This window comes from Mobula birostris, chromosome 20 (genome assembly GCF_030028105.1).
Source record: "Mobula birostris isolate sMobBir1 chromosome 20, sMobBir1.hap1, whole genome shotgun sequence".
NCBI classification, from domain to species: domain Eukaryota; kingdom Metazoa; phylum Chordata; class Chondrichthyes; order Myliobatiformes; family Myliobatidae; genus Mobula; species Mobula birostris.
The window spans coordinates 65,290,566-65,315,297 of record NC_092389.1 but is presented as its reverse complement, the minus strand read 5'-3'; the positions used below and the strand labels follow the sequence as shown (position 1 = coordinate 65,315,297).

Here is a 24,732-nt window from a genome sequence, read left to right as displayed (position 1 = left end):
CACCTGGAGGTTTCCTGCCGCAATGGCCGGTCTCTTGTTGATAACACTCCCACCTAGTGGTGTCCTGCCGTAATGGCAGGTCCTCTGTGGACGGGACTTTCACCTGGAGGTTTCCTGCCGCAATGGCCGGTCCCTTGTTGATAACATTGCCACCTAGTGGTGTCCCGCGGGAATGGCAGGTCCTCTGTGGACGGGACTCACATGGAGGTTTTCCGCCACAATGGTCGGTCCCTTGTTGATAACACTCCCACCTAGTGGTGTCCTGCCGCATGACCGGTCCGCAATGGACAACACGCCTACCGGGTGAGTCCTGCCACAAAGACAGGTCCGCTGTGAACAACACTCCCACCTGGCGGTGTCCAGCCTCAATGACATATCCGCTATGGACAACACGACAGTTAACAGACAACCGTCAACGTTTTGTAAAATGTCACTTCATCAGGACCGTAAAGGACGGGGATAGATGCTAGAATGATAAATTGAGGGAAGTGGTCGAAGGGGCCACAGTTTGAGGATAGAGGGGAAGCCTTTTAGGACCGAGATTAGGAAAAACTTCTTCACACAGAGAGTGGTGAATCTGTGGAATTCTCTGCCTCAGGAAACAGTTGAGGCCAGTTCATTGGCTATATTTAAGAGGGTGTTATATATGGCCCTTGTGGCTACGTGGGTCAGACGGCGTGGGGGGAAGGCTGGGGCGGGGTTCTGCGTTGGATGATCAGCCATGATCATAATAAATGGCGGTGCAGGCTCGAAGGGCCGAATGGTCTAGTCCTGCACCTATTTTCTATGTTTTCTATGTAAGTTGAAGTTGGTAGATGAGGGGCAATGTTGGTGGGATGGAATGGAATTCAAATCGGAAGCTGGGAGATGAGAGTTGGAAAAGTTCAAGAGCTACAGAAGAACGAATCTAATAGGAGAGTAGAGTGGAATACTGACGAAAGGACGGATTACTAGAATCAGAGAAAGGTGATGGGCAGCCAAGAAGACAAGAGGTGTCAGGGTAACTAGTAACACACGCAATATTGCTGGAGGAACTCAGCAGGCTATGCAGCATCTATGAAAGGGAGTACATAGATGGGAAACCAGCAGGGCTGGTGGAATAAAGATGAGGAGTCAGGCTTAGAAGCTGTGAGGATGAGAGGGAGAAACACAAGGTGATAGGTGCAACCGGAAGGAGGGTGTAGGGTGAAGTAAAGAAGACAATAGAAGAATTAAAAGAGGGTGGATCACCAGACGGAGGCGCTGCCCATCTGTCCTCTATTAGATTCCCCCCTTCCAGTCCGATATCTCTTCCAGCTGTCACGTACAAGTTTGGGGTAAGGAGATACTGTCTTACGATGATGAGTAAAGTTCAGTTCAGTTCAGTCCGTGGTATTGAGTTGAGTAGTGATGGAGAGACAGAGAGAGAGAGAGGGATTTGAATCTTCAGGTGAGCTGACGCCGTCGATCTTCCCTTTCCCCTCCGAAATCCTTTAATAGTCACCGACTGTGACTTCAACAATGGGGACCGGTTTTCTGTGGTGGAGCTATCAGCCAGGCAAGGGTGGACACATGGACAACTCCCCACCGGTCACTGCCTTTTCTTTTCACCGCAAGAGCCACTGATCGATCCTCCAAAAAACCGCTTTTTCTGCGGGCACAACAGAGCTCATTCAGTGTCCAAAACATGTATCTGAGGTCTATATCATCTGACCTTCTATTTTATCTTCCCGTGCTGAGCGCCGATTGTCTCTCAAATAACTCCGCCCTTCTCTGTCTGTGGAAGAATATAAGCAGGCGATGTCCTTGAAGAAAGTACAAACAACCTGTGAGCAGTCTGCGTCTCTCTGCCTCTTTCAAAAGCACATGTCGGTGTTAAATAACTCTCTCTCTCTCTTTCAAAAGCACAGTTCATAGGGGTAAACAAGCACAATTTATAGGACCCCGTCACACCCCTTTCTTCAGAGAGAGAAAAAAAATTGACAGACATTTTTTTCCGTGTAAATGTACATTACACAGTTTGAAACAATACATGTTGATCCATCAGGTGACAGAGCAAAAATCTGTACAGTTTCCAACTTAACATCTGGATAAACAATCAGCTATAATATTGTCAGTACTGTCACATGCTTGTTTTTTAAGTCACATTCTTGTAATATCAGACTCCAATTTAACAACCTTCTATTCTTATCCTTCATCTTAGTGCGAAACCCCAACGGATTATAGTCCATGTAAACCACAAGCGGTCTCTGGGCAACAGGCAGATTTTGAGGTCTCTGAACATAGACCTTAAAATGTTGTAAAGCCAGAATAAGTGCTGACAATTCCTTTTCAGCAGTTGAATAATTTCCCTGAGAATTTCTTTGAGAAATAAGCTACTGGATGTTCAATGTCATCCACACCCTTCTGTAACACTACCGCCCCAACAGCTTCGTAACTAGCATCGGTTGCTGTCGCGAATGGTTTCAAAAAATCAGCTGCTTTGAGCAGAGGATGATAACACAGGATGGTTTTCAGATGTTCAAATGCCTCCTGGCAAAAGTCATTCCAGACAAATCTTTCACTCTTCCCTGGGAATTTTGTTAGGGGGAGGGCGATGTCAGCAAATTTGTTACAAAACTTATGATAATATCCAACCATTCCTATAAACCTTCTTAAAGCTTTCTTGCCGGTCAGAACAGGAACCTCAGCAACAGCTTGAACCTTGGCCTGAACAGGAGCCAGTTGACCCTGGCCTACTACATAGTCAAGATAAATAACAGTAGCATGATCAATTTCACTCTTATAAAAGTTCACGGTAAGATTGGCCTTGGAAAGTCTGTCATTTAGTTTTTCTACTGCTGATATATGCCCTTCCCATGTGTCATTCCAGGCCTGTCAATCATTGATAAAAGCCTCTATGTTTTCTAAACCTCCAATCACAGAACTGATCATTCTTTGAAATGTCCCTGGTGCATTTTTCATCCCGAAGGGTAAAACATTATGTTCATACGGTCCAGATGGTGTCCCAAATGCTGATATCTCTTTAGCCCTCTCTGTTAAAGGAACACCCCAGCATCCTTTTAACAGGTCAATCTTTGTAAGGTATTTAGCCTTCCCCACTCTATCAATACAGTCATGCATTCTCCTTCCTTGTTCTTTCTAGTTTCTAATTTCTTGCTCAACCATTTTACTTTTCTCAGGGTTCACTCTGTAAAGATGCTGTTTCATGGGCTGGGCTGAATTTATAACGATGTGACGCACTGCATATGTGCACCATTTCAAAATGTCACAAAATACATTTCCATGCTTGTCGATTAGCTCCTTCGCTTGTTTCTTGCGGTCTAGGGTCCAACTGATGGAGCTTATCAGTAATATTTTTCAAAACACTGGAACTGGAGAATCTTGGTGAGACTCGGTTCAGTGGGGAAAAAGGTTTTTGCATTTCATTATCAGATGTCATGACTCCGTTTTGTTCCAGAACAATTCCCCCACGCGCCATTCTAGCGAACAAATGTTTTATTTCAGTCATCGATACTGTTGGCGGGGACGACCGACCAGGTGTGAGCTACGGTGGCAGGGCCTCCGGCACTGAGTCTGACCCTGTGGTGCAGAAGGGTGGGACGGAGAAGAGGAGAGCTGTAGTCATTGGAGACTCTATAGTCAGGGGAGCAGACAGGAGATTTTGTGGACGTGAGAAGGACACCCGCATGGTTTGTTGCCTCCCGGGTGCCAGGGTCCGGGATGTCTCTGACCGGGTGCACGACATCCTGGTACGAGAGGGAAAGCAACCAGAAGTCGTGATACACGTTGGGACCAACGACATAGGCAGGAAGAGGGATGAGGTCCTCAAGTGTGAGTTTCAGGAATTATGCAGAATGCTGAAGAACAGGACCTCAAGGGTAGCGTTCTCAGGATTACTGCCAGTGCTACGTGACAGTGATGGTAAGAATTGGAGGAGGTGGCAGTTGAATGCGTGGCTGAGGAGTTGGTGCAGGGAACACGGTTTTAGATTTTTAGATCATTGGGATCTCTTCTGGTGAAGGTGGGGCCTGTACAGATTGGATGGTTTGCACCTGAACTTGAGCGGGAGCAATATCCTGGCAGGTAGGTTTGCTAGCATGGTTCGGGAGGGTTTAAACTAATTTGCGAGGGGGATGGGACCACAAGCGATACAGCAGTGAAAGAAGTGCATGGAGTAAAGCCAGATCTAACATACAGAGAGGCTTTGAGGGAAGAGAAGCAGAATAAACAGTGTAAAGACAGTAAGGTAGAAGGGCTGAAATGTGTGTACCTCAATTCAAGAAGCATCAGGAACAAAGGTGATGAACTGAGAGCTTGGATACATACATGGAATTATGATGTAGTGGCCATTACAGAGACTTGGCTGGCACCAGGGCAGGAATGGATTCTCAATATTTCTGGATTTCAGTGCTTTAAAAGGGATAGACAGGGCGGAAAAATGTGAGTAGGGGTGGCATTACTGGTCAGGGATACTATTACAGCTACAGAAAGGGTGGGTAATGTAGCAGGATCCTCTTTTGAGTCAATATGGGTGGAAGTCGGGAACAAGAAGGGAGCATTTACTCTGTTGGAGGTATTCTATATGCCCCCTAATAACAGCAGAGATTACAGAGGAGCAGATTGGGAGGCAGATTTTGGAAAGGTACAAAAATAACAGGGTTGCTATCATGGGTGACTTTAACTTGCCTAATATTGATTGGCACCTTTAAGTTCCAAGGGTTTAGATGGGGCAGAATTTGTTAAGTGTGTCCAGGACGGATTCCTGTCACAGTATGTAGACAGGACAACCAGAGGGAATGCCAAACTAGATCTAGTACTAGGTAATGAACCGGGTCAGGTCACAGATCTCTCAGTGGGTGAGCATCTGGGGGACAGTGACCACCGCTCCCTGGCCTTTAACATTACCATGGAAAAGGATAGAATCAGAGAAGACAGGAATTTTTTTAATTGGTGAAAGGCAAATTATGAGGCTATAAGACTAGAACTTGCGGGTGTGAATTGGGATGAGTTTTTGCGGGGAAATGTACTATGGACATGTGGTGGATGTTTAGAGATCTCTTGCGGGATGTTAGGAATAAATTTGTCCCAGTGAGGAAGATAAAGAATCGTAGGGTAAAGGAACCATGGGTGACAAGTGACGTGGAAAATCTAGTCAGGTGGAAGAAGGCAGCATACATGAGGTTTAGGAAGCAAGGATCAGATGGGTCTATTGAGGAATATAGGGAAGCAAGAAAGGAGTTTAAGAAGGGGCTGAGAAGAGCAAGAAGGGGGCATGAGAAGGCCTTGGAGAGTAGGGTAAAGGAAAATCCCAAGGCATTCTTCAATTATGTGAAGAACAAAAGGATGACAGGAGTGAAGGTAGGACCGATTAGAGATAAAGGTGGGAAGATGTGCCTGGAGGCTGTGGAAGTGAGCGAGGTCCTCAACGAATACTTCTCTTCGGTATTCACCAATAAGAGGGAACTTGGTGATGGTGAGGGCAATATGAGTGAGGTTGATGTTCTGGAGCATGTTGATATCAAGGGAGAGGAGGTGTTGGAATTGTTAAAATACATTAGGATAGATAAATCCCCGGGGCCTGACGGAATATTCCCCAGGCTGCTCCACGAGGTGAGAGAAGAGACTGCTGAGCTTCTGGCTAGGATCTTTATGTCCTCCTTGTCCACGGGAATGGTACCGGAGGACTGGAGGGTGGCGAATGTTGTCCCCTTGTTCAAAAAAGTTGGTAGGGATAGTCCGGGTAATTATAGACCAGTGAGCCCAGTGGTGGGAAAGCTGTTAGAAAAGATTCTTAGAGATAGGATCTATAGGAATTTAGAGAATCATGGTCTGATCAGGGACAGTCAGCATGGCTTTGTGAAAGGCAGATCATATCTAACAAGCCTGATAGAGTTCTTTGAGGAGGCGACCAGGCATATAGATGAGGGTAGTGCAGTGGATGTGATCTATATGGATTTTAGTAAGGCATTTGACAAGGTTCCACATGGTAGGCTTATTCAGAAAGTTAGAAGGCATGGTATCCAGGGAAGTTTGGCCAGGGCGAATTAGAATTGGCTTGCCTGCAGAAGGCAGAGGGTCCTGGTGGAGGGAGTACGTTCAGATTGGAGGATTGTGACTAGTGGTGTCCCACAAGGATCTGTTCTGGGACCTCTATTTTTCGTGATTTTTATTAACGACCTGGATGTGGGGGTAGAAGGGTGGGTTGGCAAGTTTGCAGATGACACAAAGGTTGGTGGTGTTGTAGATAGTGTAGAGATTGTCGAAGGTTGCAGAAAGACTTTAATAGGATGCAGGAGTGGGCTGAGAAGTGGCAGATGGAGTTCAACCCGGAGAAGTGTGAGGTGGTACACTTTGTAAAGACAAACTCCAATGCAGAGTACAAAGTAAATGGCAGGATACTTGGTAGTCTGGAGGAGCAGAGGGTTCTCGGGGTACATGTTCACAGATCCCTGAAAGTTGCCTCAAAGGTAGATAGGATAGTTAAGAAAGTTTATGGGGTGTTAGCTTTCATAAGTCGAGGGATAGAGTTTAAGAGTTGCGATGTAATGATGCAGCTCTTTAAAACTCTGGTTAGGCCACACTTGGAGTACTGTGTCTAGTTCTGGTCGCCTCACTGTAGGGAGGATGTGGAAGCATTGGAAAGGGTAAGGAGGAGATTTACCAGGATGCTGCCTGGTTTAGAGAGTATGCATTATGATCAGAGATTACGGGAGCTAGGGCTTTACTCTTTGGAGAGAAGGAGGATGAAGGGAGACATGATAGAGGTGTACATGATAGTAAGAGGAATAGACAGAGTGGATAGCCAGCGCCTCTTCCCTAATGTACCACTACTGAATACAAAAGGACATGGCTTTAAGGTAAGGGGTGTGAAGTTCAAGGAAGATATTAGCGGAAGGGTCTTTACTCAGGGAGGGGTTGGTGCGTGGAATACACTGCCTGAGTCAGTGGTGGAGGCAGATACACTCGTGAAGATTAAGAGAATGCTAGACAGGTATGTGGAGGAATTTAAGTTGGGGGGGTTACGTGAGAGGCAGGGTTTGAGGGTCTGCATAACTTTGTGGGCCAAAGGGCCTGTAATGTGCTGTACTGTTCTATGCATATGTATGCCTACGCCAGACATGGTTCCCTACTGGGACAGCACGACCATCTCCTCCGGGAGGTCATGGAGAACCGCCGTTCCGTGTCTGCTCACGTCACGCAGATCGGTGACCAGGTGGACCGTGTATCCACTCATCTCACTCAGCCCACTCCTGGAACCCTGTCTAACGAGCCCAGACAGCCTGTCGTGGCAACCCCCTACGTGTCAGCAACACCCCCGCCAAGACAGCCTCGCGTACCTGAACCGGAGCACTACGTGTCGGCCCTTCCTTCATCAGTGCTCCCTGGTGTTTGAACAGCAGTCGCCCACGTACTCCACGGATCAGTCAGATATTTGTTATATCATGGGACTGTTGCTGGGAAGTGCATTAGCGTGGGCCACAGCTGTTTGGGATAACCAAGTGGATATCTGCTCTTCTTTCGCCACCTTTATCGCGGAGATGAGAAAGATCTTTGGTAAACACGCCGCCAAGCGTCTACTCACTCTCCGGCAGGGCTCACGCAGTATTGCCGAATATTCCTTGGAGTTCCGGACGTTAGCGGCCGCTTCGGGGTGGGACGATGAGGTACTCCAACAGATAATTCGGAATGGTCTCAGTGACATGGTGAAAGACGAGTTGGCGGCAAGAGACGACACCGACAGCCTGGATTCCCTGATCTCCCGAGCCACCAGGTTGGACAATCGCCTCTGAGAACGCCATAGAGAAAGAACTGGTCGCCCACCACCTTTGGCCAACTCTTCGGCACGCATTACCGCCTCCCGCCAGAACAGGCAGCTCTCCTGCTCCTGCTCCTGGAGTAGCTCCCAGCCCTGCCGTTTCCACCGCCCCGAGAGGGGAAACCATGCAGCTGGGACGGAACCGCCTTTCTCCTACAAAGTCTATTGCACCCTCTGGAGCAGCAAGTGGCGGTAATGCACCATTAAGCTGGGTTCCAACCGCCGTAAAACACGAAGAAGAAGAAGGGGAAGAAGCAGCAGAAGAAGAAGATGAAGATGATTCCGGAGGTTCAGAGCGGGTGAGTGTCTATATTGCTGCCAGTCCGGCCTCTTCGGCGCTACCTGTTCCCTTCGGCCTAAAGGGAAGACTCACCAGTGGAAAGGGGGACTCTGGTGAGCCAGACAACACTCCCTTCCCAGCCCGACCCCCGATGCAGCTTCAAGCTACCTTGTGTTACAACCAACAGTCCCTGCCTCTGTTTGCACCAGTGGACTCCGGCGGTGAGGGAATTTTTTTTTGGATGAAAGCTTAGTCTTCCAAGCCGGAATTCCTGGTGAGCCATGTTTACACCCCTGGAAGCTTGGGCGCTGGACGGTAGATTTCTGGCCCGAGTCACACACTGTACAGAGCCCCTGCTTCTCCTTCTCTCCGGAAAACAGCGGGAACAGGTACGATTCAATTTAATTTCCTCCACTCAAGCCCCTATAGTTCTTGGTTACCCCTGGTTAAGTCGTCAAAACTCCCACACCGACTGGCCCACCGGGAAGATAGTCAGCTGGAGTTCGTTCTGCCATTCCACTTGTCTGCAATCAGCCCTTTCCCCAGTGGAGGTCAAAGCGACCTCGTCCGCCTCTGAACCCCCTGACTCGTCCAGGGTTCCCGTAGAGTATCAGGATCTGGGAGCGGTGTTTAGCAAGCATCGGGCCCTTTCTCTGCCTCCACATCGCCCTTACGACTGCGCAATTGACCTTCTCCCTGGAGCTTCATCACACACCGGACGGCTGCCATGCCTCTCGGTCTCACTAATGCCCCTGCCGACTTCCAAGCCCTGGTAAACAACGTCCTTGGGGCCTTTATTAAACGTTTCATTTTCATCTGTTTGAACGACATCCTAATCTTCTCCCGCAGTCTTCAGGAGCACACCCAGCATGTCCGTCAGGTTCTTCAGAGGCTTTTGGAGAACACGCTATTCGTTAAGGCAGAGAAGTGCGAGTTCCATGCCCGTTTTGTCAGTTTTCTGGGGTACATCATTGAGAGCGGGCAAGTGAGGGCGGATCCCGAAGAGATCCGGGCGGTGGCGGAGTGGCCAAAACCCACGACGCTTAAACAACGCCAGCGATTTCTGGGGTTCGCCAACTTCTACCGTCGCCTCATCAGGGATTACAGCCGGGTGGCTGCGGCCCCTTACTCAACTCATCTCTCCTGCGACCCCTTCTCACTGGACCCCCGAAGCCGACTCCACCTTCTCGGAGCTGAAGAGGCGTTTCACCTCCGCTCCCATCCTGGTCTAGCCCGACCTCTCTCGCCAATTCATTGTGGAAGTTGACGGCTCCGACTATGGGGTGGGAGCGGTCCTCTCCCAATGCTCCGTCCCAGACCAAAAGCTCCATCCCTGCGCCTTTTTCTCTCACCGACTATCCCCCGCCGAAAGTAACCACGACGTTGCGAACCGGTAGTTGCTGGTCGTCAAACTCGCCTTGGAGGAGCGGAGTCACTGGCTGGAGGGAGCTGAACATCCATTCATCGTCTGGACGGACCACAAGCACCTGGCGTATATCCAGAACGCTAAACGCCTTAAATACTGCCAAGCCTGTTGGGCATTATTGTTTGGCCGTTTCAAATTCACCCTCACCGATCGTCCTGGCTCCAGGAACGTGAAGCCAGATGCTCTCTCTCATCAATAGGTCTTCGAGGAGGGCCTTCCCAAACTCGATACCATCCTTCAACCATCCTGTGTTGTGGCTGCCCTCTCCTGGGAGATCGAATCCATAGTCAAAGAGGCCCAACGGACGCAACCTGACCCAGCCTATGGACCCCCCAATCGCCTATTCTTGCCTGACTCTGTTCGGTCTCAGGTTCTCCAGTGGGGGCATATTTCCCGTTTCGCCTGCCATCCCGGAATCAATCGAACTCTGTCCCTTCTGAAGCGACATTTCTGGTGGCGCTCCATGGATGCTGACACTCGCTCCTTCGTCTCTGCCTGTTCTGTGTGTGCCCGCGGAAAAGCCTCCCATCGACCACCTGCTGGGTTACTTCGTCCCCTACCTGTCCCCGGCCGCCCTTGGTCCCACATTGCTTTTGGATTTCTTCACTGGGCTACCCCCTTCACATGGTAACACTGCCTTACTCACCGTGGTGGACCGTTTCTCCAAAGCCGTGCACTTTACAGCCCTTCCCAAACTCCCTACAGCCCGCGAAACACCCGACCTCCTTGTTCAACACGTCTTCCGCCTTCATGGAAATCCCCCTGACATTGTTTCTGACCGGGGTGCCCAATTCATCTCTCAAGTCTGGAGGTCCTTCTGTTAAGGCCTTGGACCCTCGGTAAGTCTGTCTTCCGGTTTCCATCCAGAGACTAACGGTCAAACGGAGTGAGCAAACCACGATTTGGAAGCAGCACTGCGCTGCATATCCGCCAACAACCCGTCATCCTGGAGCACCCATCTCACTTGGGTGGAGTACGCCAACAACTCCCTGGTCAACAGCACCTGCGAAATGTCTCCCTTCGAATGCTCCCTCTGTTATCAGCCCCTCTGTTTCCTGTGCATGCAGACGATATTGATGTGTCTTCAGTTCAGGCCCATCTCCGCCAGTGCCGCAAGGTCTGGAAGGATGCACGAGCGGCCCTGCTCCGTTCAGCTGACCGCAACCGGAGGATTGCCGATCGCCATCGAATTCCTGCGCCTAACTATCGGCCTGGTCAGAAGGTTTGGCTCCCTTCAAAATACATCCCCTTCAATAATGAACTCAAGAATCTCGCCCCTCGTTACCTCGGATCATTCCAAATTGTGAGCATCATCAACCCCTCGGTGGTCAACCCTTTGTCTGTCAGCCCTTTGTGCCCCCCTGCTGAACCTCCCCCACTCGCCTGGCTTACACCGTCCACTGGGTCTGCGGCGCAGAGGCAGGGGTCTGTTTGACCTGGTCGATTGGGAGGGATACGGTCCTGAGGAGCGCACTTGGATTCCCCGCTCCTTCACCCTGGACCTTTCCCTCGTCCGAGATTTCCATCGAGGCAATCCGGACAAGCCTGGTGGTTCGCCGGTAGGCTCCCGCTGATGTCGGGGAGGGGGGGCGTGGGGAGTGTGGGTACTGTCACGGTCTCGACAGTTAATTCACTATTGTCTCCTAACACACTTTGATGGCGACACACCTGGCTTTCATCAGGACATACAGCAAAAGAACCCCAGCTTTGCACCCAGTAGTTGCCAGATCGTTGGTTTTGCCAGTGTGGTAATCAACGTTTCCCGGCCGCTTCGGATTGTGTGTTCTAAGTTTGCTCCAGTACCGAGATTTATCTGTGAAATTTAGTCTCTCCACGTCAAGGTAAGTTTTCCAAGTTCCAATTCAGTTCCGAAGGTGACCTGTGAAACTCAGTCTCTCCGTGTCAAGATGAGTATTCTAAGTTTGACTTCAGCACCGAGGTTTACCCGTGTAATTCCGTCTCTCCGTGCTAAGAAAGGTTTCGCCTGCCGCTTTCCTTTCTACGCTCCGTGTCAAGATAATTCTGCTTTCTTGCACTCCTGTTTGCCGTTAACGCTCACACACTCGACTACTTCCTAACTTAATCTCCGGGCCTGTGTTCTGCGTTCCTTGCAACACAACGACTTCTGCGTGCATCTGCAAATCCACATGAAGCCGTGTTCACCCCTGAATTTTACAACAAACCTCTAAAGCTGCTCAGTCCCCAAATCAGTGCGTACCCTCATGTGCGAGAACACAGCCCTAAATCAGTGCGCACCTCCAAATCATGTTCACCCCCAAAACTGTGCGCGCACTCATATTCACACTCACTTCCCTAATACTGCGTTTTCCACAATTTGCTGCGCACCCCAACCCGGCTGACACGCCCGCAGGCATAACAGATTATTTCAAGGAAACAATCATTTCAAACCGTTCAGAAAATTTTTGTCTCGGGAAGAAATATAACCATGCATCCGAAAATTCTTTGCAAATCTTGGTGTAACTTCAAACCCGTATTGAATTCAAACGCACATACGATTATCTTCGAGTACAAATCGTGTCAAACAGTTCAGAAAATGGCTGCCTCGCCATTAAATAAACGCAGCCCAAAGTTCGTATGCAAATTTTGAGTAGCAACCTCCAACTTAAAAACACAATACGAACAGATTTGTAAAAGTAAAGTGCATTTATTCATATAACACTCCAAATCTGTGTGAAAACCCAAATCCACTTACACCCCACATGCGTATTAGATTATGCCGGAGCAAGAATCGTTTTCAACTGTTCATGAAACAGCTGGCTCATACTTAAATAATAGGAAGAACAAAATTAAAACTTTCAATGTACATTTATTAATCATGTTTCTATAGATCAAACAGCCTTCACAATTGTCACCCCCTACAACCACCGACAGTCCAAACTCCGTGTGCACCCCTTAAGTCTGCGAATATACCCAAATCCGCACGTGCCCCCATATTCTTGCACAACCCCAAGCCCGTGTGCGCGCCTAATCCGCGCGTCTCCGCGAACCCTTTAACAACTGCATGTGCACATTAGATTATTCGGAGTATTGTCTGCAGCTTCGTTACTAGCCTGCAGGAAATATATCAATAAAATTGAAAGTGTAGAAAAAAATAGAATACGTTTGCTGGGATTGGAAGACCCGAGATGTTGGAAAAAGTGAGGACTTTCTTCACTGGTGTGTAGATAAATGAAGGGAGATTACACAGAAGTATACACAATTATGATTGTTATAGACAGGGTAAAAACAGGCAGGATTTTTCCTCAAGTTGAATGAGACGGGAAGTGCAGGTCGCAGATTAAGGGAGAAAGATGAAATATTTAAGAGGGACCAGAGTGGGAATTCCTTCCCTCTGAGGGTGGGGCCGGTTTGGGAAAAGCCGTCGGCGGAAGTTATGGATTTCATTGGAGAGTAGTTTGGATAGGTACATGGACGGGAATCGTATTGAAGGCTATGGTCCAGGTACAGTTATAGAACACGGAAAAATAACAATTCTGTAGGGACTAAATGGTCAAAAAGGATTTGTTTCTTTGTTATGGTACTCCCTGACTCCAGATAAAGTGGAGATGAAGGGGAACTGGTTGGATCCGTTGTCGGGAAGGAAGCGAAGTGTTTTAAGGTGTTCTTGAGGTATAAAGGTACTGGACATCCATTGCAAAATGGGGTGATCAGGGCCAGAGATTTTAAAGTTGTTGAAGAGCATACACACACACACACAGACACAACTAGACATTCAGATCTGCCTTACCATCTGTCCACTGTGTTCTGTGTGCATTCAATGTTTGATAGATTTCAATGTGATTTTTCTAAGCTCAGCGAATTCAGGCCCGGAGCCATCAAACGCTCCTCACAGGTTCACTCGTTCATTCCCTGTTCAACCTCCTCAAATGTATTGAGTAGAGACCGTCCGAGCTCTGCGCTCTTCGGAATTCAGCCCACGCTATTGCTGTATCTCTTACAAACAACACAATGCTATATAGTTCCCCGAACGAGTGTACACACTCCCGTCTGGTGCCCTGAAGGGTTTCCTCCACACGAGCCGAGTGGCCACTCTGTATCGACAAAGACCGAGCGCTGTCCGCTACCTGCTCTCTGACACAAACACACAGAGACACACAAAAAGTCCAAAGACTCACAGCAAGACGCATAAAAACACACAGAAATGTAGACCCACATAGATACATTAATAATGAAGGCACTTTAAACTGTTTAAGATTGAGACAGCTATTTGGTGAATTGTTTGAAATGATTCCTGCTCTGGGAAAATCTAACGTGCATGTTGGATGATCAGAGGGTTTGGGGTTGTACATGTAAGTAAGGCTGCACATTGATTTGCGGATTGGCGTAGATTTTAGTTTGTGTCGGTGAATAAGGGGTGCAGACGGATTTCAGGGTGTCGGTAAATACGGGATGCACACTGCCTAGGGGTTGCATGCGAATTTGAGGATGTGCAGAGATTTCGGAGTGCATATTGAGTTGGGGATGGTGACAGATTTGGGTGTGTTGGCAAATTTGCTATTGCACGCCGATTTGGGAATGTGATGAATGTCCAGGTTGTTTCATTTATAGGTACTTTAATAACAAATGCAGTTTGAACTTTGAACTTTGCTCATTATATTATTACGGTGGAACTGCTGGAAATAATTCTTCCTCCTGGATAATCTGATGGGCATGTGGGATGTCAACGGGTTTAAGGTGCGAACGGAATTGAGGTGCACACTGATTTGGGATTCTCATGTGTTTATATGGGTGTTTCAGGGTGGTACACGAAAATCTTTGTTCGCCATTTTATTTGTTTAATTAGATAAATTCTTGATTATGGCTGTGTGGCTTATGGATCAGCATCATTTTCAACTGTAAAATGCTTGGATGTGATAGAATCTCAGGATTTAAAATCATGTTGCTTACCGTCCCCTGTTTGGGCTTTACTGGTTGAAATGGGACAACTACCCTCAGGATTTCGGAGACTGCAGTATTGCTGACATATCGAATTAATTTGAGGGTGCAGAGAAGTGATCATCCTGTTAAAGTTGTGGTAGAGGACTGTTGGGAACATCACACAAAGCGTCTTTTTAGGTTTAGGTGGCTGGGATCTTATCACGTTGGGAAGATGGGATTGCTGGATTATGCAATATGCCCCAATTGTCACGTTCTATGAAATGCCACCTTGTTCTGCCTATGACTGGTAGACTTTAGGTGTCATATTTTAATGAATCCAAAGATTCTGATACGCCTGAGGGTCTGTTGGTTCAACAATATATAAGGAATATTATTATGATATGTTAACAGAGGGATATAATATGTTGCTGCAGAGGGATCAAAAGACAATTTAATTGGAACTGTGGGTGCACCGGTTTTTTTTTGTGCCGAATTAAAAGTAACGATAAAGAAGCAACTTACCGACCATTTATCAGTTTAAACAGCGGGACTTGTTGACATCATTTTAGGTGTATAGTAGGTGGAGGAAAATTGTTAGCCTAGCAGCAGATCAGATTTACTGTTGGAAACTCGTCAAACATTATTTCATACACAAAGTATTGGTGTATATGATTTATTCTGATGGGTCCCTGCACACAGAGGTTTTGAGCGGAATAAGAGGTTTAACTGTTTAGTTACAAAAGCTGCTAAAAGTTCAATTGTGGATAAAGACCATCCGCTTTGCAGATCAGAGCCTGTTTCGGGGTTTTACAGGGTTAAGAACTGAGGGCTTCTGGGAAATCTAGTGGCACACCTTTACAGATACCGAACAGTGTTTGGTTCATGGGAGAAGTGGCTACAAACAAGAAGGGAAGCAATTATACCGATACCACCTGAATTGGCCATATTAAAATGTTGTTTTTTCCAAATGTCGTGTTGGTTAACTTCATACTGGGTCGTGTAGATTTTTTCATTATGGAACATTTGCACACAGACTATTTCAGGGTGAAGCTGATCAGGTAGATTGAAATCAAATGCAAATTGCATGACAATCGTTGGGCGTTGATATTTAAATTGTGGGAATGAGTTTAATTTAATTCACTGCATTAGGTTTTTATTCCGTACAATCTATAGGATTTTGACGGGGGTGGGGTGGTAATTTAGTTTTCATTAGGAAAAAAAAAACAGTGAGAGTTTTATTTCCCAATTCCGAACACCACATTCCAGTCCAGTTAGAAGCGGGAATGCGCCATTAAATTGGAGTGTCAAAAGCCATTCATCCAAATGCCCCCCTCTTTATTCATGTTAGACGATCATTCAACGGGACGGTGGAAACTGGTGTGTTTGACATTGGATTAGCCAACCAGCATCAGACTAGACTCAGCCGTCTTGTGGGAAAGTCGGTCTGTGAGGTTGGTGGGCAGGAATGGGCATGGATGGACATATGCAAAGACAAATGGGTGGCTGGCATTCCAGAGTAGTTCGTTGACTGACATCTGCCGAGTCCAGGACGGTGCTTTGCCCCTCCCGAGAAACGCACTATCCTAATGACCCAGTTCTTCCTGTCAATGGGACAGTATGCCCCAGAATAAAAACTGGGAGATCAGACGGTGAATGTGAGGAGCCGGAATCCGGACTGGAAAAATTGCTGCGGCCTCCGGCTTGTGCTCACGACGCGTATTTATTAATGAACTGAATCACCGAGGTGACCGGATATTTCACCGCGCTGATTATCTGCTCCCTGAATTTCGACTGAGTCACCGCGTAAATAAATGTGTTCGTGCAGCAACTGAAATCCCTCAGTAAAGCCCCGACGTAGATAAAGATCCATTCAGAATCATTGAAATCCAATCCTTTTCCTGAGACCTGATAATATATGAAATTTACAACCACTGTCATCCACAGGAGGATGAAGTTGCCGGAGAGAGTGAAAAGTAAAACCACAGACCTCCTCCTGCTCTCCATCTCCGGGTCACTGCCGTTCTCCCCCTTGCTGTGACCCTTTAGCCCCTTACGGACCCGACTGGCCACTAAAATGTGTCTGACTGTCAGAGCGTTGAGCAGCAAGATCCCAGCGAAAGGGAGGAACGGAGTTAAAACTGTATCGAGCCAGTCATATACTACCCACCCAGGGTCAGTTAAATAATTGTCTATGAGATTACAGAACCACGGTACATTGTCAATGATCTCCCAGGGTTCCCGTGTGAAATATCGGGGAATGTTTTTCAGACAGGACAGTACGCCGGTTGTTGTTAGAACCACAGCCGCAGTTTTCCCGGTGCAATATTTTGTTTTCAGCTTCTGACAGCAAATGGCGACAAACCGATCAAAGGTGAAAGCGACGGTGAACCAGACAGAACAGTCTGTGGCTGTGAACCTCAGTACAGCGCTAACACTGCACACAGGCGTGATGTCCAGAAAATTCAACGGGAAGTAGTATTCATGGATTTGAGACAAAATGACCTCGGTGACATTGGTCAGTAGATCCGCCGCTGCCATGACCACCAGGTAGCGAGTGGTGCAGGTAGAGAGGCCGCACTTTCCCCGGGACAGGATCACAATCGCCACTAAATTCACTGGAGAGGGGGAGGCGGGAGTGGGAGAGGGAGAGGAGTGGGAGAGCGGGACGGGGTAAGGGGACAGGGAGAGAGGGAGAGAGAGGGTGACGGGGATGGGGGAAGGGGACGGGGGAGAGAGAGAGAGAAAAAAATAACAGACACTAGGCATTACTGAACCCATTCCTCAAGGGATCGGGTTTCAGCTAAAGATCAGGAGAGTCTGTGAACGGCTGCTAATCTAACATCAAACACGGGTCACACCGTCTCTGACCTGCCTTCTTCAGTGCGGAGATAAGACAATGTGTGCATAGTCGTCGGCGATAAAATCGATCTGCATCAACAACAACGATCGATGCTGATCCCGACTCCAGTCGCTGATGGGGCCGTTTCACTGATTTAACCGTGACGGGCCAGGTCTCTGGAAACTTAGCATCTGATGCGGCAAAGAAGGGAGACAGAGGGGAGCAACAGATACAAAATACTGGAGGGACTCGGGAGGTCAGGCTGCATAAATGGAACTGAACAAAATCTGGTTCTGGGCCAAGGCTTTTCGACAGGACGAAGTGGTGCCCCAATTTACGACGCGTCTCAGAGGGAAAGCAGGAACAACTTAGTAACCTGAGACTGAGTGGCTCCGTTAATGGATTAATTCTGCAGCGCAGTTCAATTCGATAATTTCGTCAGCAGATCCGTGGACACTGGTTCCGGTGACCAGACCCAATTAGGCAGTGTGATCCGACTGTGACAGACTCCACAGTGAGACATGAAACACAGGACCCGGGTTTCTCTCTGTTCAATAACTCAGAAACAGTGAACTTCACAATGTAAACCCATCCCAGTCACAGCTTGCGGCAGAGCTGCCTGTCCCCACACCGGAACAACTCCGGACAAGCTGTCATTGAAGCAAGAACAACGTTCGAGTCGATCCCGTGAGTTAAATATGACAATTCAGAGTGTTGAACTGACAGGAGCAATATCTCTGACGGTTAGCTGGACAATGATCATCAGGATAAAAGCTTGTCAAATGATCATAAACAGATTTATATGGTTAACACACAGAAATACCAAACATGAATTGCTCTGCTCACTGACCAGGAACTCCAATGATGGCAATGAACACGTACAATATTTTCTCCACACTCCAATACCTTTCCAACATTGCAGGCATTTTATCTGTCCCCCTGTGCTTCAGGCGATCTCTCGGAATGAAATGTTAAGGCAGCACATGCCTGGGGTTTTTAATACCATTTATCGACTCCACAGGGACATATTTCAGCAGATTTAAAAATAACTGTTGTAAAACTATTTACAGACCAATTACGTCGGGCAGGTGCAATCCCCGTGGTGACAGATTGAGATTAAATAATTAACTAGTGCAATTTTTGGACTGTTTGTGTGAATTAGTTTGTCCAAAAAGGTGACTGACCTTCAGTGGTTTCTTATCAGTTAAATGTGCTTCCACTGTATGTATGCAATTCAATTGAGCCATTTGAGAGACACAGAAGATTGAAGTAAATTATGTCATTGTAGCTTGTGAAAGTGTATTGAATCACCTACTGTTTCCATTCTCCTTGAGAGTATAAACTCTTGGAATAGTTTGTGTTTGGAGGACTGTAACGAGGGGTCGCTAAGAAAAGATCTGCTTGTGATGGTGACTAAACGCTTTCATATCCAGAAAACCGTCCAACGTTTTCAGTGACTTAGTCATAGTCACAGACAGAACATTTCGGTGCTCGTCCAGGACCCACCCTTAACGCTAATACATGGCCATAAAGCTCAGCAGTCTAGTAGGGGGTTGAGTCTGTTTTAATCATATCACGATGTATGTGTTAAAGAACACGGCGGAGCGCTGGAGAGGCGGATAAGAAACTGCCGTTCTGTGTAGCGTGTTTCTGTGTCTCTGTGTGGATCGAAACATTGTTTCTGCCTGACCCGGCCTGACTCTACACGTTTCCATAGACATCCAGTTCAATTTATCCCCTCGGTTCAGTCCCTTCCCCTCTGTCTCCGTAAACTGTACATGCTCTCGATCTCTCGTTTTAAACACTTCACAAAATAGCTGCCTGAACCATAAAAATCAAGAAAAGAGGTCAAAATTCTAATTGCATTCATTATTAATCTATGTACAAATGAAACAACCTTGAGATTCGTCAGAGCTCCAAATCAGCAGACACACTTGCACACTGGATCACCTTAGAGCAAAATCATTTCAAATAGTTCACAAAACGGCCGTCTCCACCTTACAAAATAGCAAGAACAAACTTCAACGTTCAAAATGCATTTATTATTAAATTATTTCTAATCAAAAAAAAAAGTCGGATAGTCATCGCCCCTCCAACTCCGCAGAACCCTTGAAATACACACACATTCCCAATGTATGCTCCATAACCACCGAACCCCCAAAATCCGTATGCACCCTGAAATCCGCCAACATTCCCAAATCTCTGCACATACTCAGATTCGCACTGACACATGGATAGGTGTGCGCCCCGAAATCCGTGTACATCTAAGTTCATGTGTGCCCTCAATTCACATGCACCCTAATATTAGCTGGCAAACACCCATTCCTGTCCACATTCCCAAATCCCTATGCACCCTCCTCATATTCCCCAATGCACTCCTAAATGAGCGTATATTCTCAAATCCGTCTGCACCCCCAAATCCGTTGCGGACCCGGACCCGCTGATTCTCCCACATGCACATTAGATCATCCCAGCGCAAGCATCATATCAAATAGTTCACAAAATGCCTGCTTCCATTTAAAAAAAACAAGTACAGAGGTCAAAGTTCATATCGCGTTTATCTATAAACGAAACAACCTGGAGATTCAACAAACCTCCAAATCCAACATCTCCTCAGAGTCAGTGTTCACCCCCCGAATCCGCCAACACACCCAACTCTCCATACATCTGAAAATCTGTGTACACCCAAAAATCTCTGCTCACCGGCAAACCCTCATTCAACTTTCAAATCAGTGTGCACCCCAAAAGCTACTGACACCCCAAAATCCATGGGTACTCACACTTTCGCTGACAGACTCCGAAACATTCGCACATCCCCAAATCCGTGGTACACCAACACATGAGTCTATCCCAGAGCAGGAAGCATTTCAAACGCTTCACAAAACTGCTGTCTTCACCTTAAAAATAGCAAGAACAGCGTTCAAAAACTAAACACACATCCACATGCGTATTCACCCGCATATTCGTTGACTTCCCCTTAAATCTGCGCACAATTCCAAACCTGTATCCACTGAATTAGTGTGCACCCCAATTCCATGTGCAACGGAAACCCGCTGACACCCCGACATACACATCAGACTATAGCAGAGGAAGAATCATTTCAAGCAGGTCCACCTTAATAAATTAGCAAGAACAAAATTCAACTTTCAAACTGCATTTATCGTTTAAATTACCTGTAAGTGAAGCAACTTTTTGATTCACCACACCACCACATCCTGAGAACCGTGAAATATGCGCGCACCCGAAATCCATGAACACATCCGTGTATACCAAATCCCAAATTCCGTGTGCAACCCCAAATCCGATAACATTTCCAAATCTGCGCACCTCCGCAAAACCATCTTCACGTCAGTAGGTGCTCCCAAATCCCCTGACACCCCCATATTCGCTGACAAACCCTATTTCTGCGCTCATCTATAAATACCTCTGCACCCCCATATTCGCTTATCACCCCTAAATCAGCGCAATCTTCAAATCCGTCTGCACCCCCAACTCCGTGCTCACCCAGAACCTGGCAACACCCTAAACTCCAACGACATACACAAATCTGTTCGCACTCCATCCCCATGACACCCCCACATGCACATTAGATTATCCCAGAGCAAGACTCGCTTCAAACAATACACAGAATACCTGCTTAAATCAAATAGCAAAATAAAAGTTCAAAGTGTATTTGTTGTTAAAATATCTATAAATGAAACAACCTTCTGAATCATCACACCCCCAAATCGACGGACTCCCCAAAACTGTGTGCATCCCCAAATCCGCCGACACACCCAAATCTGTGTGCAAACCCAAATCCATGTGCACCCTCAAACACACATGCGAACCCAAAATCAGTGTGTACCCCCAAATTCATCAGCACTCTGAAATCCATGTGCACCCTTAAAAGCACCGACACATCCTGAAATATGCGCACTTCCGAAAATCAGTGTGCCCCTTCTCCATGTGCACCCCCAAACCAGACGACATCCCCACATGCACATGAGGTATTTCCAGAGCAAGTATCATTTCAAACAGTTTGCAAAATAGCTGCCTCCAGATTAAAAAGTTCAGAGTTTCAAATGCATTCCTTATTAAAATATCTCTGTGTGTCAGTATTTCTATGTGTTTCTATGCGTCCACATGCGTGTCTGTCCGTCTCTTTGTGTGTCTGTGAGTGTTTGTGTCGTAGACCAGCGAGCAGACAGCTCTCAGTTTTTGTCGTGATGCTGTGACCACTGAGAACAAATGGCTAGTGTGGAAGAGACCCTTCCGGACAGCAGAGCGATGTGTGTACACTGGGTCAGGGAACCGTATAGCATTGAATTGTTTGTAAGGGATACAGAAATATCATGGGTTTAATTCTGAAGAGGGGAGAGCTCGGACAGTCTCTACGCAATGCATTGGGGAGGCTGAACAGGGAATGAGAGACTGAATCTATGAGGAGCGCTTGATGGCTCCAGGCCTGAACTCGGTGAGTTTAGAAAAATGAGGGAGACACCGGATTGAAACCTGTCGCATATTGAATGCACACTGAACAGAGTGGAGACCTGGGGAGGGAGATGTGAAAGTGTTTCTGTGTGTGTGTGTGTGTGTGTGTGTGTGTGTGTGTCTGTCTGTGTGTGTGCGTGTGTGTGTGTGTGTCTGTGTGTGTGTGTGTGTGTGTGTGTGTGTGTGTGTGTGTGTCTGTGTGTGTGTGTCTGTGTGTGTGTGTGTGTGTGTGTCTGTCTGTCTGTCTGTCTGTCTACCTGTTGGTACGAGGTCATCTGTGTCTGTCGGCTGTTGGACAGAACAGGAGAAAGAGACAATAAGGGAGAGAAGAAGGGAGTGAGAGGGTAGGGTAAGGAGGAACGTGTGGAAGAAAGAGTGGGGCAGTGGGGAACAGAACGGATGAAGAGAGGAGGACAGAGAGAAAGAGTGAGGCAACATATTTACTCTCTCTCTCTGTATAACTATCCTGTCTTCTCCACACTCCCCTCCCCCGCCTATTCTGTACCACACAAAAAAGGAAACACACGGCCTCTCCCGGAAACCAGAAGCCTTTAACTTCTGAGAGAACACTGTCGCTTTCCAAACAACAAGGAATGATACAACATCAGATAATTCACTGTGCGTGTCAACCCGTCATCACAGTGCGGGGTGGGGAGAATGGGGGGACGGGTGGGTGGAGGGAAAGCGAGCTATAGAAAAGGGGAATTGGGGTGAAAGCGAGAGGCTGGAGAAGCATTGGGCAGAGCGGGAGAAATAGATAATAAGGGAAAGAAGGGAATAAGGGACAGTGAGTGAGTAGGGGAGGGAGGAATGTGTGGAGAAAAGAATGGGGCAGCGGGGAAGAGAGCGGATGAAGAGAGGAGGAGGAGGGAGGGAAAGACTGTGAGGTTATATATGTATATTTAGTCTCTCTCTCAGAGTGGGAAGGGTTGAAAATGGAATCCGTGGAGCGGAGAGAATTTGGGACAAACAGGAAAAACGAGCAACTTTTGAGAGGCAGGGAGACGGGAAATGGGAAGATGGAGAGAGCATGAGTGTGTGTGTGTGTGAGAGAGAGAGAAACGCAGAGAACGAGAGATAGACAATGGAAGAAAAGGGAGGGGCGGAGGGAGAGGTAGAGAACGGAAATCAATGTGGAGTCGGAGAATCACGGTGAAGGAGACGACCTTGTGGAGTACAGGGGCACAGGTAAACATGGACAGACAGGGCGGTGAAGGAGGCGGACGTAGTACAGGATTCGAGCATCATATGACCACAGTACAAGGTGTCGGGGAGGCGGCACTGGGAGTGTTGTGTGCGGTTCTGGTCTCTCAGTAACAGGAAGGCTGTGAGAAAGCCAGAGAGCGCGCAGTAACAATTCACGGGAAATGTAGGACAAACGAATGACACAGGAAAGGAAAAGGCCCTGAACCCCGCGATGTTCTGCCGAAGAAATTAATCTAACGAAGCCTAATTAATCTCTTCCCTTTTTCCACATCCTTCCGTTCCCTGAACATTTAACTGTCTGTCTAACTGTCTCTTAAACACCCTTATCGTATCGATCTCCAGCCCGAGCCGCGGCAGCACGTTCCAGGCGCGCAGTTTCTCGGAATGCTGTTGGTACACGGTCCATGCTGCGCAGCTGTAAAGCAGAGTGGGAAGTATTACGGCCCTATTGACAATAAGGGAACGAAGAGGAGCATTGAGTGGGTAGGGTAGGGAGGAATGTGTGGAGGATAGATTGGGGCAGTGGGGAAGAGAATGGATAAAGGGGAGAGAGAGAGACGGAGTGCGGCTATATATATATAGCCTCTCTCTACCTCTCTCTCTCCCTCCCTCTCTCTCCTCCCTCCCCCCCCCCCCTGTATAACCCTCCGACCTGTACAATGCTTATCCAAACTTAACTGTTGAAATCAAAATCGCATCCAACACTTCTGCTGGCAGCTAGTTCCACACGCTCACCACCCTCTGAGGGAAGAGATTCCCCCTCGTGTTCCCCCTAAACATTTCACTTTGACCCTTAATCCTTGACCTCTATTCTTGCGCAACCTCAGTGGGAAAAGCCTGCTTGCATTTACCCAATCTATTTCCCTCATAATTCTGTATACCTCGATCGAATCTCACCTCAGTCGTCCGCGTTCCTGGGAATTAAGTCCGACCCTATTCAACATTTCCCGAAATCCCAGTTCCTGAAGGCCCGGCAAAATTGTCGGCCGAAGCGCTGGCACTGCGCTGTAACGGTCTTTATTCTAACAACCCTGCAAAGTGTCTCTGCACTCTTTTAATCTCGCCTGTAGGTAGTTGACCAGAATTTCAAATGAGGCCTCTTGAACGGTTCTACAACTTCAACATAACGTCCCATCTCCTGCACTCAGTGCTTCGTGTTTTGAAGGTCAATGTGTCGAAAGCTTTCTATACGACACGATCTACCCGTGAAGCCACTTTCACTGAATTGTAGACCTGTATTCCCAGATACCCTTTGTTCTAATGCACGCCTCAGTAAACGGTGGGAGGACCTCATACATGACCAACCCACTCTGCATGCTGACCCTGGATAGGAACATGCCCACAGGAGAAGGCCGCATCCAGCCCTGAGGAATGGTGTCAGGGAGGTGGGAGGGAAGCGCGGGCAGCGGTGGGCGGGGTGGGGGGGGAGCGGTCAAACTCGCCACATCGCCCTCGCGGAGGGAGGGTCTCCGCGGGATCTCACCTGGTGCTGGCCAGTGGTATCCAGCGATGGCGGCCTCATCTGACGGGGATAAAATGGGAGGGATTCAATAGTCATATGGGCTGGAGGAAGGGAGAAGAGAGAAAGAGAGTGGAGTGGACGGCATGAGACGCCACTCTTCAGGAGCGTGGAGGGGTCTACAGGAGAGGGAGGGGAAGGTGTGGCAGTAGGGGCGAGTAGGGGGTAGGAGGCAATGGAGATGAAAGGGCGTGATTGAGCAGAACTGGGTGAGGAGAAGCTGTTAGAGTGTGAGTGCAGGGAGGTCAAAGGTGTGCACGGGGGATGGTTTTGGGTCCGGGGCTGGGTGGGATGGGCGTGCAGAGCGAGTGGA

At 47.8% G+C, this 24,732-nt stretch overlaps 1 pseudogene; it reads right to left on the bottom strand.

The window, feature by feature from the left end:
- Positions 1–16,089: 16,089 nt before the first annotated feature.
- On the bottom strand, positions 16,090–18,206 carry LOC140185332 (probable G-protein coupled receptor 139; annotated as a pseudogene).
- Positions 18,207–24,732: the final 6,526 nt, after the last annotated feature.